Raw genomic sequence first — 18,652 nt, 5'->3', positions numbered from 1 at the left:
GTGCAGAAGTTACCAGCCCTCAACACATTAACAGGAGTAAGATATTTTCTGGGGCTAACCGGGTACTTCAGAGATTTCATTGAGGCTTATGCAGCCACCACAGACCCTCTGCTCTGACTCCTACACAAGGGAGTGGAGTGGGAATGGGACAAAGGTTGTGAGGCAGCATTTATCCAACTCAAGAAAGACCTGCAGACCGCACCTGCTCTAGGGGCCATCAATGGGGGGTAAAGAGTTTTTCCTGGAGGTAGCAGCCAGTGGGGACAGCATGAGTGTAGTACTGCTCCAAGAGCGGCACGGCCGGCTGAGACCAGTGGTCTACTCCTCCAGGATACTCACAGACATGGAGAAGGGATACTCCAACCATGAGCAGTACCTCCTAGCCATTCACTGGGCTGTGAAAAGATCACTGATCTTCACAGGGGGGTCCCCTATCACACTCCTTACCCACCATACGACTACCCAAATGCTCCTGGATGGGAGAATCAAGGACGGGACAGTGAGCAGTGCCCGCATTGCTCGCTGGACCCTGCTCCTCTCTCAAATGGACCTAAGGGTAAAGGGTCTCTGCGAGCCAGACTCGCAGCCAACATGATCTATCCAGGGACAGCCCACCGCTGTTCCATAGAAGGGATATGGGAAATTAACATAGGCTTTCGGGCTGGGTTACATCCCACAGGCCAAGAGATCTATGTGGACGGTTCAAGCACGGTATCTGCAGGTGAACGATTCACAAGCTGCGGAGTTTATGACCCAGAGGCAGGCATTGCCCTGGCGATTAAACTCCCCAGTACTATGAGTGCCCAGCACACTGAACTGTCTGCGGTGGTGTGCATGGTCACACACCCTGAAGAATTCCCTACCCCACACACGATTTGCTTGGACAGTATGTTCACATGCAATTCGTGTACGGAGTACCTGGCTATCTGGTCCCGCATCCGCAGACGGGAGACCCCTAGCAATTAAGCCCTTACTGGAAAAGATCATGACAGCATTAGGGGAGGAAGGGAATATTGACATACATAAAGTGAAGGCACATACCACCACAGAACCCCGTAGCGAGGGAAACCAGCAGGCTGACATGTTGGCCAAGCAGGGTGTCCGCACGGGCAAGCTCTGAGATCCGTACAACCCAGGACCCATCGCAGCAGTTAGGGGCAGTATTGGGATGACAGGGAGGGCAGGGGTAGCTTTGCCCCCGGTTCAGACCCTAAAAATGGTTCAGACCCAAGACCCCGTCCTCAAAACTGTCCTGAACATGTTAGCTAAAGGAGAAAGGGTAGAAGGGCTGTACGGCACCGCGGCAATTGCCATTAAAGAAGGCATGCTGTTCAGGGGGGAGTAATGGGCAGTACCACAACAACACCGGAAAGAATTCCTCCAGCTGGTCCATGAGGGTCCAGGAGCAGAACACCCCGGACCTGAGACCACTTGGCAATGAGTGGAACAGGCAGGTTAGTGGCCAGGACTCAGGGAAGACATCCGCGAGTTCTGTGCTAGCTGTCTGGTGTGCGCGGCCAACAACCCCGACCCCCAGAAAAGAAAGGTGTCCATGGGACATATCAGGAGGGTAGAGGGACCCTGGCAGTCGATCCAGCACGATTACTTTGGGCCCCTACCCACTGCCCAAGGAGGCTACAAGTACTGCCTAGTCTTGGTGGACGTATTCACCAAATGGGTGGAAGCCTTCCCATGCCAAACAGCCACTGCCCTGGGAACAGCTAAGATCCTGGTCAGAGAAGTGTTCTCCCGATGGGGACTACCACAATATGTGGAGTCCGACCAAGAGAGTCACTTCACCGGGCAGGTGATGCATGAGACCCTTAAGGTACTTGGCATCAAAGGGAAATGGCATGTCGCCCACAACCCGCAGTCATGCGAGTCTGTGGAGCGTTTAAACTGCACGATCAAAGAAAGGCTGCGCAAAGAGACAGGGGACTCACCCAAGGGGTGGGTAAAGGTCCTACCACTAGTCCTCATGGGGATCCAGGCCAGCCAGTCAAAGAGCACGGGATACTCCCCATAGGAGTTCATGACTGGCAGAGCCATGCGAACCCCCACCAATGTATTAGCCCCGGTACTCACGGAAGGTCAGCTTAGGGAAACGAGCCAGACAGCTTTGTCAGGAATCTGTTTGAACACCTTAAACGCTGTACATATATATGTGCTTTTATGAATTTAAGTGCGTTTAGTGAGGATCTAGCGTAGTGTAGGATTATCTGTGTAATGATAGTGACATATGTAATAGTTATTGGGGAAAACGTGTAAAAGCCCATCCAAGGGTAAGAGAAAGAATCCACCTGATGCAGCTATTAAAAGAGGCACAGGCCGGGTAACACCCGGGAGTAGGAAGAATCTACCGGTATAGCAATTAAGGAAGCACCGGTGAGATGAGAGTAAAATGGCTGTGAGACAAAAGTTAAAGGCAGACACTAGTTCCATAGGGAACCAAATAAGAGAGCCAGTTAATTAAAGACTGTATTGTGTGTCTGAGAAGAAATGAGCCCAAATTGGAACTCAGTCACCTTTGTCAAGCCAGAGAGCTTTTCTCAGGGCTGGACAATCTGTTTATGTGCCCCTACAGGAAAGAGAACAACATGAGAAGGGTCCTGTTCCTGCTCGCCGTGATAAGGATGAGCAGCAGCGGCCGAGGAGACGTGGAGGAATCCCTCATTTATAGGTGCTCAGGAGAGAGAGCACCGATCGTGACTGCGGGGGGCGGCACACCGGGTGTGGAAGATCTCGCTGTTTATGCCCACAAGATGGCCAGGGTGGATGGGATCTAATTCTACCCGCTACTCCAGCCAGGAAGGTTTTACCTATGGGGAGGCCTCCGTTCCATGCCCCCGGATACGGATCGTCGCTGCCCGAGTCAGTGTTACAGAGGGAAAACGTGTATGTTTGACTTGCAAAGGAAAGATTCCCCTGGGAAGATGGTGGTGGCTCAGAAAGCTCAGCAATGACGCGTAGGACCAGGAATCGGACTGGGACAGACTCAGTAATGATACATACTGCACCATCATGGGGACACAGGGAGGAGTAAAAGTATGTTGGGACAGGTGGTGGGAATCTGAACAGGGAATTTACGTTTGCATGTAGGGATCAGAGAGTATTTGTCCCGCAGGCATATCAATCGCCTTCGCTAGGCAATGGCAAGATGAAGGGGAAGGGATGGGGTGGGACTCCAGCCTACACGGGTGTGCGGCCCCACACTCCCCACTCCCAATTAACGCCAACGAGCTAAGAGCACACATTAAGAAACCCCTGCCCACGACTCCGCCAATATTTACAATAATAGAAAGGTGTCCTACCACCACCAAGGGACCAAGGAACGGATTAGTATTGGTACCGACCAAAAAGGTGTTATACCAGGGGGTACACTATGCAGTTTCTTCAGTAATTTTAAACTTTACTGAGTTACACTTACCTGCATGGTGCCCAAAGGAAACAGAACAGCTATACCAGGCCCTACTTAGAGAAATGTTCAAGAAATTTTACGAGTTAGACTTTGGGAATGTAGACAAAGCAAATTTATACACCCTAAACACTAGGGACACCATGGGCTCGGGGAGACCTAGAAGGGGCATCACAGATGATGTTTTTACTGCCTACAATACAGGATCCTCTGTAATAAATAGCCTAGATGATATAGAACTGCAAACACAGATAAACAGTCTAAAGAACCAATTGAGGAAAATCCTGAAACAAGAAAACACAGTAGTAGGCTCAGAGCTACAAGAGGACCAGGCTATGACTGTCCATTTAAAATAAATTGTGGCTGAGCTGGAAAAACATGCACAGTCAGTGAATGCACTCATATGGGAGGATAGAAATACTTCAGACCAGGCTGCACAGAACGAGGTGTGCGCACTGTATGGAGCATGGTTGTTGGGCGGGGGCCGCAACAACCTGGAGGATTTAAAACAAGGTTCAGTCCCCTCCTGGATCAGTAACAAGCATCTCACAGCTCTCCACCCATACAGCAATTCACTAGCCTAGCCTCTGAAGCCTACCCTGTCCCAGTAGACTGTGGGAAATCTAACCACACCATTATGGGAATAGTACTAAGGATGTCGGTCATGGGTGGGACAGCCCAACTCGTACCAGTATACCAGGTGGAGAACATTGGAGTTATTCTGGGAGGTGCCCACATTTGTTTCGCAGCGGTCCCACCCTATGTCATAAAGTGGGAGCACGCTGTAATGGGTACTGACCTCTCCAGGTGCCAGAGCCGGGGTGTACACATAATACTGTGTCCCCAGTACTTGAGCGCCCATTCAAAGTCACAGTGTGGGTTTAAAGCTGCTGGAGCACAGCCTATTAACTGCACCATGGAGGTAATGGCACAGGACCATGTCCCTCCACAGGTAGCATACATAGTGGGTGGGACATATTGTGTCACCACCAGTGCGCCCCACTACCAACATGGACATTTCTGGTGTCCGCTGAGTGACAGCAGTTTTTGCTTCAAACCTGAGCCATCAGTTCAAGTGGCCCAGGAATGGATTGTCCCCATTCCTGAACCCTCCACTGTCCACCTCACTGTGAAGAAAAACATTACAAACCTGCAGGATTATGTTGTACATTTTGGCTATGCAATTCCCCCTCTACCCGAACATCTTACCGCTCTGCTAAAAGCTGTAATAATCTCGCAAAAATATTTCCATACTCTAGAACAGAAAAAAATTGAGATAGGGAGAAAGATTCTCGAAATTACAATTCCACCTTGGTGAGACATTTTCAGAAATATCGAAGTCCCAGTCTGGATCAGAATCGCTTCCCACACTTTAGTTATCTGTCAACTCACGATTATTCTTTACTTATGGTGTCTCGCTTGCCGAGTGAAACGCAGAGGCCTTCAGGTCAGGCACCACACTCCCTGGTCGAACTTGGGAATCGCGCAGGGAGGGGTGACACCATACTACCATGTTTAATTTGAGTTTAATTTTACCTGCTGTGGAACGCAAATATCAAGTGTTGTAAGAGCGTTACTTAAGATTGTGTTTGACTATGTACCTTTTATTTTTACTGTACTAAAAGTTGTGTTTGAGTATATATCGTTATTTTACTGTGAAAACAGAGTAAAGGATGGGAGTCAGCCCCCTCTAGGCTGTGACCTAATTGTAATGACTGTATTCGTCTGTAAACGGCATTGAATTTCAAAGGGGGATACACGTTAATGTTTAGCTAGGTAAATACGGGGGAGGTTGGCTCTCGGGTTCAGGAATTTTGCTTAGCTTGCACTCAAGTGTGTCACAGGGGGGACTGTAAGAGAAGGGCAAGATTCATGGGAAACCTCCCCCCACCCCCAGTGTTTGGACTCATTGGAAAGGAAATCTAATTTGGAACTATCTACCAGAAAGTTTGAAATCCTAAAATGCTCATGGACGAAACTATGAACTTTAATCGAATTTGGGATTCTACAAGACAAATTAAGTCTGTAGGCAGGTCTAGAGAACTAAAGAAGTCAGTTTGATTATTGAAACTGTCTGGGGCATTGAGACTAAAGTAAATTGTCAGGAAAATGGATACTCGAAAATCCTTCTCCACAAGAGACATTAACATTGCAACAATTAACTCAGAGATAGCCAGCCATCAACCTGAACCTGGAAAGCCATTTTTAGCCTATGCATAAAAACAAAAGGCCCACTCCAGCCTGCATGCAAAAACCAAGCACAAAGAACATTGTGATTACCAAGCTAATATTTCCATCAAGAAACAGATTTAGTAGATCAACCCACCAGAGACATATTAACTTTTAACGAGCCCGCCAAAATATTACAAAGAAATATCGAGCCTACCAAAATTAAACAAAGAATTTTGGTCTGATTTGGTGCGAAGATTAGGACAGCTCCTAGAGTATTACAGGCCCCTGTTTTCACAAAGTGTATGCCATACTATGCCTATGCCATCAAGAAGGGAGAGAAACCAATGCGACAGTTGTAAACTAACTTCTCCAGCCTCGACGTCCTGAAATCGAAAAGGAAGGAAGAACATCACCATCGCGGCAGCAACCGACCACAGCCAATGTGGTACCACGATCGACCAATCTCGAAACAAAACTTCACAAGGAAGAAACCGAAGAAAAGAAAGTTTCCACTCTACAATCTAGGTCTGACTACCAACAGGTGAAAACGTTACCTAAAAGGACTTTGAAACCTATTTCTAACGAAAGAAAATGGGTACTTACCCCACATATCCAAAACATGCCCTACCGCATCAGCAGACTCAACCCAACTGAAGATTGCGCAGTAAGAAGTCCACTCCGATGTTTGGGGCACGGCAAGCAGAACCTACAGAATCCAACGAACTCCGAAACGCGAACTACCACTAACTGACCAGAAAGGATTGGTAAGCATAGTCCCTGTCTGCCCTGGAGTCTAACCTAGCTAGTACTAGGTATTTGGGAGGTGGGAGGTATAATTTTCAATGCAACCCCTTTGAATGTGATGTACTGTTCTTTATTAGTGTAATTATAAGTGTGACATTGTATTTTCTTATCCTTAATAAAATCAAAGTTCTTTTACACCAAACCAGTGGTCTTTTGCACTTCATCACATCCCTCAAATAAATCCAGAGTCTAGAACAAAGGGAGTGGAAGTGATTTGAACCACTCAAGTAGGTCAGAGGTGAACCTGACCCCCGGGACCACCCCTTACAATCATGACCAAGAGACTTTCAGAGCGTATGGGGAGTAGCTAGAAATGTTTTTCACCACAAATAGTATCGCCGGAGTCTCCAATTATGAAAATTGTAACCGGCTGGTGTTAGAAAGAAAGCGGGCTATTTTCCTGGCTGAAGCAGGCCCCAAGGTATATGAAACCCTGAAAAATGTGTCTGTTCCTGTCAAGCCAAAGGAAATGTCACTGATGGAGATTTTAACCAAGCATTACAGTTCTGGGCCCCTGGAAATTGCTGAAAGTTATTGTTTTGGAATACGAGCTCAATTAACTGACGATCAATTAACATCCATTTACTGTCATTTCAGAAACTTTCAAGACCGAGTATTGCATGACCGCTTTGTTTGTGGGATGAAAAATGAAGCAATCAGAAGAAAATTGTTGATAACTCCTAACTTGACTTTTGACCCGCTAGGTCAATGGATATGGCCGACCAATACTCCCAAGAATTTTGTGCTATTTCCAGTCATCAGACAACTGAGTTAAATCACCTGTAGGTTAAAAGTAAAAGTAGTTTGGCTCCAAGTCCTCAGCAACTGGCCAAGGTAACAGAACATTGAAGTCATGCTATCAGTGTCTGGAATAACACATTGCTCAAAGTTGTCCATATGTGAAAGCAAAGTGTTTCTCCTGCAAGAAAACTGTGCATCTTTGCGAAGGCATGCCGACTGAAGAGTAACCAGACACTACATAGCATTGAAGAGAAGCAACAGGACGAAGAGGTTCTGGAGATACATGTCATCAGGAGCACAAGGGTACCTAACAACGATTCGCAAAGTACCGTCATCCAAGTAGACTTTGCAGAAACAAGGATACCAATAGAAATCGACATTGGTGCATCTGTGACCATAGTACCGGAATTGCTATATCTCGACAAGTTGAGCAATTTTCCATTGGAAAAGTCAAAGATAGAGCTGCGAGTCTACACAGATGACTAAATTCCTGTGGTAGGACATATCACCTTACCGGTGGAATATATGGATCAGTTTCAGAGCTTGCCTCTCTTCGTAGTTGCAGGAGACAAGCCTGTCTTAATAGGTAGAAATTGGCTGAGAACATTATCTATAAGGTAGATATCAGTAAGTGGGCTCCACCCATTGTTGTTGTACCTAAGTCAGATGGTAATGCTGATGCTATGTCCAGGTTGCCATTCCCATCACAAGTTAGACCCAAAAGGGAAGAAGTGTTCTATTATTCATACATTGATGAGCTGTCAGTCACAGTTGAAGAGATTGCTGGAGCAACCAAACGTGATCCAGTTATGTCAAAGGTGTATGATTATACCACAAATGGCTGGCCAACCATTTATCCGAGTAAGATATTCATCCATACTTCATTCATAGGAATGAATTATCAATGAATAAAGATTGTATCATGTGGGGTGCAAGAGAAGTTATCACAAATAAGTTCAGCTCCAAATTATTAGAAGATCTTCATGACCAGCACCTGGGCGTGTACTTGACCAAGTGTTTTGCACGCAGTTACTTATGGTGGCCGGGTCTAGATAAAGATATAGAGTACATTGTTAGTCAGTGTACAACATGTCAATCGGTAAGCAAGAAACTACAATCAGTACCATTACTGCCATGGAAATGTCCTCCCAGGGTGTGGCAAAGGTTACATGTAGATTTTGCTCAGATAGAAGGACAACAATTGTTCATTGTGATTGATAGCCATTCGAAATGGGTAGATGTGTTTCCGATGCAGAAAATAACAACCAAGTAAAACAATGGACAATTTGCAAAGATTATTTTCTCCACATGGCCTCCCAGAAGAAATTGTTTTTGATAATGGGCCACAATTTTATTCAGAAGAATTTTCACAGTTCACGAGCAGAAATGGTGTGAAACATACCAAAGTTCCACCGTACCACCTGCTTCAAATGGTGCAGCAGAGCGCAATGTACAAGTTGTAAAATGTGCCCTCATCAAGCAAATGTTGGATCTAAATCCAAAGAAACAGCAGTTGTCATTGGACCACAAATTGGCAAATTTTTTAATCACATCATAATAGTCCTCATACAACTACTGGTAGAACACCAACAGAATTGTTTCTCAAATTACAGCCATGAACCAGGTTTTCGTTGTTAAAGCCAAACTTGGCAAAGTCAGTAGAAGAGAAACAAATAAGACAGAAGGAGATTCATGATAGAGGTAGAGTAAAAGAGAGCAGTGTGAAATTGAATCAGCAGATTAGAGTGAAGAACCATCACCATAAATGGTTAAAGTAGTTGCCAGATAGATTAGTGAAGATATGAGAACATAAGAACATAAGAAATAACAGGATTGGCCATAAGGCCCCTCGAGCCTGCTCCACCATTCAATAAGATCATGGCTGATCTGATCATGGACTCAGATCCACTTCTGTGCCCGCTACCCATAACCCCTTATCCCCTTATCTTCTATTTCTGTCTCAAATTTATTTAATGTCCCAGCTTCCACAGCTCTCTGAGGCAGCGAATTCCACAGATTCACAACCCTCTGAGAGAAGAAATTTGTGCTCATCTCAGTTCTAAATGGGCGGCCCCTTATTCTAAGATCATGCCCTCTAGTTCTAGTCTCCCCATCAGTGGAAACATCCTCTCCGCATCCACCTTGTGAAGCCCCCTCATTATCTTATACGTTTCTATAAGATTACCTCTTATTCTTCTGAATTCCAATGAGTAGAGGCCCAACCTGCTCAACCTTTCCTCATAAGTCAACCCCCTCATCCCTGGGATCAACCTAGAGAACCTACTCTGAACTGCCTCCACAGCAAGTATATCCTTTTGTAAATATGGAAACCAATACTGCATGCAGTATTCCAGGTGTGGCTTCACCAACACCTTGTATAATTGTAGCAAGACTTCCCTGTTTTTATACTCCATCTCCTTTGTAATAAAGGCCAAGATTCCATTGACCTTCCTGATCACTTAAATTCTGACTTTCTCTTGGACTTGTTTCTAGTACATCTGATGTAGGATTTGCGACTGGTACTCTACTTGTAATAACACTATCTGACTCATCAGAAATAGTCGAATCATTCCAACATTCAACTCCTTCCACATTTGTAGTAAAATATGATCAATGTGAACAAACCTAACCTTTCCATGGTCAAACATCTTGTCCAAATATGTGTGAGTGGGATGGTATGCAGGATCACCTGCATACCATCCCACTGTGTTTCATGCACAAGTATCCCCAAGTCCCGCTGTACTGCAGTACTTTGCAATCTTTCTCTATTTAAATAATAACTTGCTCTTTGATTTCTTTTCTGCCAAAGTGCATGACCTCACACTTTCCAACATTATACTCCATCTGCCAAATTCTTGCCCACTCACTTAGCCTGGCTATGTTCTTTTGCAGATTTTTTGTGTCCTCCTCACACATTGCCCTTCCTCCCATCTTTGTATTGTCAGCAAACTTGGCTACGTTACACTCAGTCCCTTCTTCCAAGTCGTTAATATAGATTGTAAATAGTTGGTGTCCCAGCACCAATCCCTGTGGCACCCCACTCATTACTGATTGCCAACCAGAGACTGAACCATTTATCCCGACTCTCTGTTTTCTGTTTGTCAGCCAATCTTCTATCCATGCTAATATATTATCCCCAACCCCGTGACCTTTTATCTTGTGCAGTAACCTTTTGTGTAGCACTTGTCAAATGCCTTCTGGAAGTTCAAATACACCACATCCACTGGTTCTCCTTTATCCACCCTGTTCGTTACATCCTCAAAGAATTCCAGCAAATTTGTCAGTATGCCCCTCACACATATTTGGACAAGATGTTTGACCATGGAAAGGTTAGGTTTGTTCACATTGATCATATTTTACTACAAATGTGGAAGGAGTTGAATGTTGGAATGATTCGACTATTTCTGATGAGTCAGATAGTGTTATTACAAGTAGAGTACCAGTCGCAAATCCTACATCAGATGTACTAGAAACAAGTCCAAGAGAAAGTCAGAATTTAAGTCTGAGTCCGAGTCAGGCAGACAAAGAGTCTGAAGTTTTAGAGAGTAAAAATGTAGATCCCTTGGAGAAAATTTCTCCTCATGCTGGGCCTAGAATGAATCTAGGTTCGACGCCAAGTTTGGAAAGTTCTGTTTGAGAGCAAAGGTATCCTCTTTGAAACAGGCAACCATTGGTTAAATTTGAATTGTAAATATGGCAAAATAAGTCCACATCTTTTGTATAATCATGCAAGTTATGTATAATGATTATTTTGTTATAATTACATCTTCATTAAGGAGGGAGAAGTGTAATATAGAGCTCCACCTGGTGGACTACTGCTCCATCTAGTGGATTACTGTGGTAATGCAACTACTGTTATGGAATACAATAAAAGTCACATGATGTAATGGAGCCAACTTGTGTGTATGTGCTTTAGTGATGTGGTAAGAATATATCACACAATTGATCTAGCATTATAAGCACTGCCTCCGAGGACCAAACAACAATGCTATATAAATACTGTGCATTACAAAGGGGTGTGTATAAATGTTCCCAATTTATCAAGGAGACACACACAGGCATATATCATGCCAGAAAGATTGCAGTGATATCACTGAGCCATATAATAAATGAAAATAAATTATTTTGTTCAAAGCATTTAGCAAAGATTAGAAAACAAATATTTTACACCAGGGTGAATTAAGAATTTATATGATTAAAACGTGTCTCCTCAGTGTTAAAAGGAAATCATTAATATAGACTAGATACATTAAAATCACGGAACCTTTTCAAATACTAATGGTTTGAAAAGCTCAGCTTTCCGATTCACTGGACTGGTTAATTTGAAAGTCGCTAACTGTGTTTAATAACATATGCTGTGCAGCTATCTGGCTATCAAGCCTTTAAATACCTCAAAGAAACTGGAGGAAGAAAATGACTTCAGCTTTTGTTAATTGCTGTGATGAGCAAGTCATTAGAGTCACGTTAAAAGTTGCACTTTTTTTAATTGGATTTTTTTTTTGTTCCAGCCACCTTTTCATGCAGTTGAAACCGTATTAATATTCATTACAAACGTGTGCAAACAGTTGTATGAATTTCCTCCATTCATTATTCTAATGAAAGCATAGCCCCATATATTAATCTATACTCCCATTCAAAATCCTCTACTATATTTCATAAAGTTGTTTCCTACATATGTTATAACCACGCTGTCAATTTTATGATTACTTGCTCTCAGGGCATAGCCACAGCGCGTATCAGGACATTTTTGGCGTGTTCCCCACGACTTTCTGCCCATCATTTTAATGAGCTTGCCCACAAAATTGCTGTCCTCACGCATCTTATGTGCAATGCATTAATCTTTCTCAGAAAATAAGTTTTGGAGGATCAGGCAGGTTCCCACATGCCAGTACTCAGAAGACAAGTACATCAGTTTTAATGTGATTTTTGCAGTCAGAAAGTTCATGATAATGGGGATTAGCTTGCATTGCTCGCCTGTCACTTAAGGGGAACAGATGGGGTAGATAGAGAGAAACTATGTCTGCTCCTTCAGGATTCTAGGACTAAGGGGCAGAGTCTAAAAATTAGAGCCTGACCTTTCAGGAGTGAAATTAGGAAAACTTCTTCACACAAAGGATGGTAGAAGTTTGGAACTCTCTTCCACAAATAGCAATTGATGCTAGATCAATTGTTAATTTTAAATCTGAGATTGATAGATTTTTGTTAACCAAAAGCATTAAGAAATATGGGGCAAAGGCGGGTGTTATGTCTTGAATAAAGAGTCTGACCAGATACTGTAAGCTCAAAGTAGTGTGTGACTGTAGTCCTTTATTGCAGGTCTCCAGAGTGGCTCTCCAGCCTGTGAGGCCTCCTTATGTACAGGTGCTCCCAAAGGATTGTGGGATCTCTTGGGATTCTAGGAGATGAGCCCTCTGGTGGTTAAACATTGTATTTACAGGTTTACATATATAACAACACTTCTCCACAAAGTCAATAGTGTAACTATTTACAATGTGAGTCAATCTGGGGCCTTCCTTTCCCTGGATGATTGTCTCGGTGCAAATGCTGGTTTTGGTGAGTCGTTTGTTGGGCCCTCGCTGGCGTGCTGCACAGCTAGCCTTGCAGGGCTGCTGGGTGTGGTGAGTCCTGCTGGGCTGCTGCAGGTGATGGGTTCTGCTTCGTGATCAACCGCTGGGTCAGTTGCCACTTGTATGTGTGTTGGAGGGTCAAAAAAGGTTGCGTCTATTGAGGGTTGTTCTGGATTGTCCTTGAATCTCAGTTTGGTTTGGTCCCCAAGTGTTTCCTGCAGGTGAGTCCATTTGAAAGTTTGACCTGAAACACCCTACTCCCCTCTTTGGCAACGACAGTGCCGGGAAGCCACTTGGGACCTTGTCCATAGTTTAACACAAATACAGGATCATTAATCTCAATTTCGCATGACACATTCGCGCGATCATGATATGTATTCTGTTGAAGCCGCCTGCTCTACCTGTTCATGTAGATCAGGGTGGACTAACGAGAGTCTTGTCTTTAGTGCCCTTTTCATGAGCAGTTCAGCAGGAGCCCCCATGAGCGAGTGGGGTCTTGTGCGGTAACTAATCAGGACTCGGGATAGGCGAGTCTGCAGTGAGCCTTTAGTTACCCTCTTCAAGCTCTGCTTGATTGTTTGCACTGTTCACTCTGCCTGACCATTGGACGCTGGTCTGAACAGGGCCGAAGTGACATGTTTGATCCCATTGCGGGTCATGGACTCCTTGAACTCGGCACTGGTGAAGCAAGGCACATTGTCACTGACAAGGACATCAGGCAGGCCATACGTGGCAAACATGGCCCGCAGGCTTTCAATGGTGGCAGCGGATGTGCTTACCGACATTATCTCACATTCAATGCATTTGGAGTACGAATCTACAATCACAAGGAACATTTTACCCAAGACTGGACCTGCATAGTCGACATGAACCCTGGACCACGGTTTTGAGGGCCAGGACTAATACGTCCTTACTATACAGTATAAATGCACACGAGGCCCATGCTTGAGAGAAGGTCAGTCTGTGACCTGTCCTTTATTCTTTAGCACTCAAGTGATGGAAGTAGGTGGAGCTTCCCCTTTTATATCTGAGGGTCCAGGTTAGGAGTGTCTCCCACAAGTTCACCACATTGTGGTCATTGTTCTCACAGTGTACAACTTAGGTCAGATTATACATGGGTTACAATGCTGGTTGAATACATCACAAGGACCATAAACTTAGTGACGCCTCTCTGGGTGCATTGCTTAACTGTGAACATGTGTTACATTTGTGCACACAGGACTCTAAGTCTGCATCGATACTGGGCCACCACACGTGGGATCTGGCTATTGCTTTCATCATTACAATGCCTGGGTGGGTACTGTGGAAGCCACTGATGAAAGTGTCCCTGCTCTTTTTAGGCACCACTACCCGATTACCCCATAGGAGGCAGTCTGCCTGTATGGACGTTTCATCTCTGCGCCGCTGGCACGGCTTTATTTCTTCCTGCATCTCTAACGGGACACTAGACCACTCCCGTGGAGCATACAGTTTTTTACCAAGGACAGTAGGGGTCCTGGCTCATCCAGGTTCTAATCTGTCAGGTGACAACAGGTGATTGATCACTTTCGAATGCTTCCATTACCATAACTAAGTCTGCGGGCTGCGCCATCTCTATCCCTGTGGTGGGCAATGGTAGCCTACTGAGAGCATCGGCACAGTTTTCTGTGCCTGGCCTGTGGCGGATGGCGTAGTTGTATGTGGACAACGTGAGGACCCATCTCTGGATGCGGGCCGATGCATTCGTGTTTATCCCCTTACTTTCAGTGAAGAGGGATATAAGTGGCTTATGGTCAGTTTCCAATTCAAATTTGAGCCCAAACAGATATTGATGCATTTTCTTTACCCCATAAACACATGCAAATGCTTCTTTTTCAATCATGCTGTAGGCCCTCTTGGCCTTAAACAGACTTCTGGATGCATAAGCAACCGGTTGCAATTTCCCAGATTAATTAGCTTGTTGCAATACACACCCGGCACCGTATGATGATGCATCACATGCTATTACCAAACGCTACATGGATCATACAACACAAGCAATTTGTTTGAGCATAATAGTTTTCTAGCTTTCTCAAAGGCATTTTCTTGGATTTTACCCCATACACATTCATCTCCTTTATGCAGTAAAGAATGCAGGGGTTCTAACAGTGTGCTTAGACCCAGTAAAAACTTACCAAAGTAGTACAGGAGTCCAAGACATGACCGCAGCTCTGTCACGTTTGTGGTCTCGGTGCGTTCTTGATGGCCTCCGTCTTCGAATTGGTGGGCCCGATGCCCTCCGCCGCCATTCTTCTCCCCGGGAACTCCACTTCAGGCGCCAGGAAAACTCACTTCGAGTGTGTTAACCTGAGCCTCACACGATTAAGCCGACTAAGGACCTCCTCCAGGTTCTGCAGTTGCTCGACGGTGTCCCGACCTGTAACCAAGATGTTGTCCTGGAAGACCACGGAGCGTGGGACCAACTTCAGCAATTTTCCATGTTCCTCTGGAATATCGCCGCGGCTGATCAAATCCCAAACGGGCATCTGTTGTAAATGAAGAGACCTTTGTGCGTGTTGATGCAGGTGAGGCCCTTCCATGATTCCTCCAGCTCCTGCGTCATGTAGGCCGAGGTCAAGTCCAGCTTCGTGAACGTTTTTCCTCCTGCTAGTGTCACGAATAGGTCATCTGCCTTTGGTAGCGCGAATTGATCCTGCAGGGAGAAACGATTGATAGTTACTTTGTAATTGCCACAGATTCTGATGGTGTCATCTCCCTTGAGGACTGGAACAATCGGACTGGACCACTCGTTGAATTCGATCGGCGAAATGATGCCCTCTCGTTGCAGCCGGTCCAGCTCGATCTCCACCCTCTCTCTCATCATGTACGGTACCGCTCTCACCTTGTGATGGATGGGTCATGCCCCCGGAATCAAATGGATCTGCACTTTTGCTCCTCGAACAGCGAGGCAAGCTTGTTTAAGACGTGGGCACATGAAGTGTTGTCGATGGACGAGAGCACTCAGTCGTCCTCCCAGCTCCAGCGTATCTTTCCCAGCCAGCTCCTGCCGAATAGCGTAGGGCCATCGCCCGGTACCACCCAGAGTGCTAATTTGTGCACCGCTCCATCGTAGGAGACCTTTACGGTAGCACTGCCGATTACGGGAATCAATTCCTTTGTATACGTTCTCAGTTTAGTACGAATTGGAGTCAGGACTGGCCTTGAGGACTTGCTGCACCACAGTTTAACGAAAGTCTTATGGCTCATTATGGACTGGCTCGTGCCTATGTCCAGCTCCATTGACACTGGGAGTGCTTTTATTTCAACCTTCAGCATTATCGGGGCAAACTTTGTGATAAATATGTGCACCCCATATACCTCTGCCTCCTCAGCCTGAGGCTCTGGTTCATCGTGATCCACCGTGGATCTGTCCACCTCTGCAACATGGTGGTTTGCAGGATTAGCAGGGTTTGCAGCTCGCCTGCACATACGTTGGAGGTTTCCCATTGTTCCACAGCCCTAGCAATTGGGGATCCCTTGGGACCCCAGGGGATGAGCCCTCTTTTGGTTAAACATTGTATTTACAGGTTTACATATATGACAGCGAATATATGGAGTTAGGCCACAGGTCAGCCATGCTCTCATTGATTGGCAGAGCAGGCTCGAGGGATTGAATGTCCTACTCCTGTTTCTATGTTCCGACTTGATTTAGTGGAATGCACTAAAGGACTGCCAGGGATGACATGTGTCGATTCCCACCAATAGGCTCTGCACTGAATCAACAGACCCAGGGCTGCTACGTAGCAATCCCTGAAGATCACTGGCTCTGGAATCTCATGTTTAGCAGGGAGGTAATACAGAGGTGTGCCGTCTGCTTCAAGAAGACCTATATAGGACTGGCACTGCCAGTGGCCATTGAACCAGACTGTTCGCAACCTTGATGTCATATTTGGCCTTGAAATGAGCTTTCGACCACATATCTGTGGAATAACTAAGACCGCCTATTTCCATCTCCGTAACATCGCCTGTCTCCATGCTTTTGTTACCTCTAGAATTGACTATTCCAATGCACTCCTGGCTGGCCTCCCACATTCTATCCTACATAAACTAGAGGTGATCCAAAACTCGGCTGCACGTGTCCTAACATGGACCAAGTCCTGCTCACCCATGACCCCAGTGCTCGCAGACGTACAATGGTTCCCAGTTAAGCAACGCCACGATTTCAAAATTCTCACCTTCTTTTCAAATCCGTCCATGGCCTCACCCCTCCCTATCTCCTTCAGCCCCACAACCCACGAGATATCTGTGCTCCTCTAATTCTGCCCTCTTGAGCATCCCTGATTATAATCGCTCAACCATTGGTGGCTGTGCCTTCTATTGCCTAGGTCCTAAGCTTTGGAATTCCCTGCCTAAACCTCTCCACCTCTCTACCTCTCTTTCCTCCTTCAAAACCTACCTCTTTGACTAAGCTTTTGGTCGCCTGCCCTAATTTCTCCTTATGTGGCTCGGCGTCAAATGTTTTGTCTCATAATACTATTGTGAAGCGTCATGGGACGTTTCACTACATTAAAGGCACCACATAAATACAAATTGTTGTTGTTGTAGGAAACAAAATAGCCAATCTGCTCACAGCTATGTCCCACATAAGGCAATGAGATAAATGACCAGATAATCTGTTTTTCAAATGTTGGTTGAAGGATAAATATTGACCAGGACACCGGGAAAATTCCCCTCCTCTTCTGCGAATAGTGCCATGGAATCTTTTACATCAACTTGAGAGGTCAGACGGGGCCACGGTTTAATGTCTCATTCCAAAGATGGCAACTCTGACAATGCAGCACATCTTCAGTACTGCATTGGAGTGTCAGCCTAGACTATGTGCTCAAGTCTCTAAAGTGAGGCTATCTAATTCATAGGCGAGAGTGCTAACAACCATCACAGATGGCTCTGAAGCACATTGAGAAGGTGGACTGCCACTGTGAACATGGGAGGGGGGAACTGGAGAGGGCGATTACTTCGATGAACTGTGTCCCAGCCCGAGCCAGGCAGATTGAGAGGCTGGCTGGCTGTCGGGTGGATAGGCCGTTGCTGGAAGGCTGCAGCCGGGGACTGGAGAGGAGGGAAGAAGATATTGTGGGTCGGGGGAGAGCATGGATGGAAGGTTGGGAGAGATCGGAGGTTGTGGGGGGGAGGTGGATGGGGGATCATGGAGGTTGGGGGGGAGGGGGGGAGATTGTAGAGTTCAAGATGGATATCGTGGAGGTAGAGGGAGATTGTGTAAGCCGGAGGGGCAGAGGTTGGGGGTTGATCGCAGAGGTTGGGGGGGCAGATCGTGGAGGTTGAACATAAGAACTTAAGAACATAACAAATAGGAGCAGGAGTAGGACATACGGCCCATCGAGCCTGCTCCGCCATTTAATACGATCATGGCTGATCCGATCATGGACTCAGATCCACTTCCCTGGCCATTCTCCATAACCCCTTATCCCTTTATCGTTTAAGAAACTGTCTATTTCTATCTTAAATGTATTTAATGTCCCAGCTTCCACAGCTCTCTGAAGCAACGAATTCCACAGATCCACAACCCTCTGAGAAGAAATTTCTCTTCATCTCAATTTTAAATGGGCGGCCCCGTATTCTAAGATTATGCTCTGTAGTTCTAGTCTCCCTCATCATTAGAAACATCCTCTCTGCATCCATCTTGGCAAGCCTCCTCATAATCTTATACTTTTCGATAAGATCACCTCTCATTCTTCTGAATTCCAATGAGTAGAGGCCCAACCTACTCAACCTTTCCTCATAAGTCAACCCCCTCATCCCCGGAATCAACCTAGTGAACCTTCTCTGAACTGCCTTCAAATCAAGTATATCCTTTCGTAAATATGGAAACCAAAACTGCACGCAGTATTCCAGGTGTGGCCTCACCAATACCGTGTACAACTGTAGCAAGACTTCCCTGCTTTTATACTCCATCCCCTTTGCAATAAAGGTCAAG

The sequence above is a fragment of the Pristiophorus japonicus genome, chromosome 1, assembly GCF_044704955.1.
Source record: "Pristiophorus japonicus isolate sPriJap1 chromosome 1, sPriJap1.hap1, whole genome shotgun sequence".
NCBI classification, from domain to species: Eukaryota; Metazoa; Chordata; class Chondrichthyes; family Pristiophoridae; genus Pristiophorus; species Pristiophorus japonicus.
The sequence above is the reverse complement of the archived record's forward strand: the minus strand, read 5'-3'. Positions refer to the sequence as shown.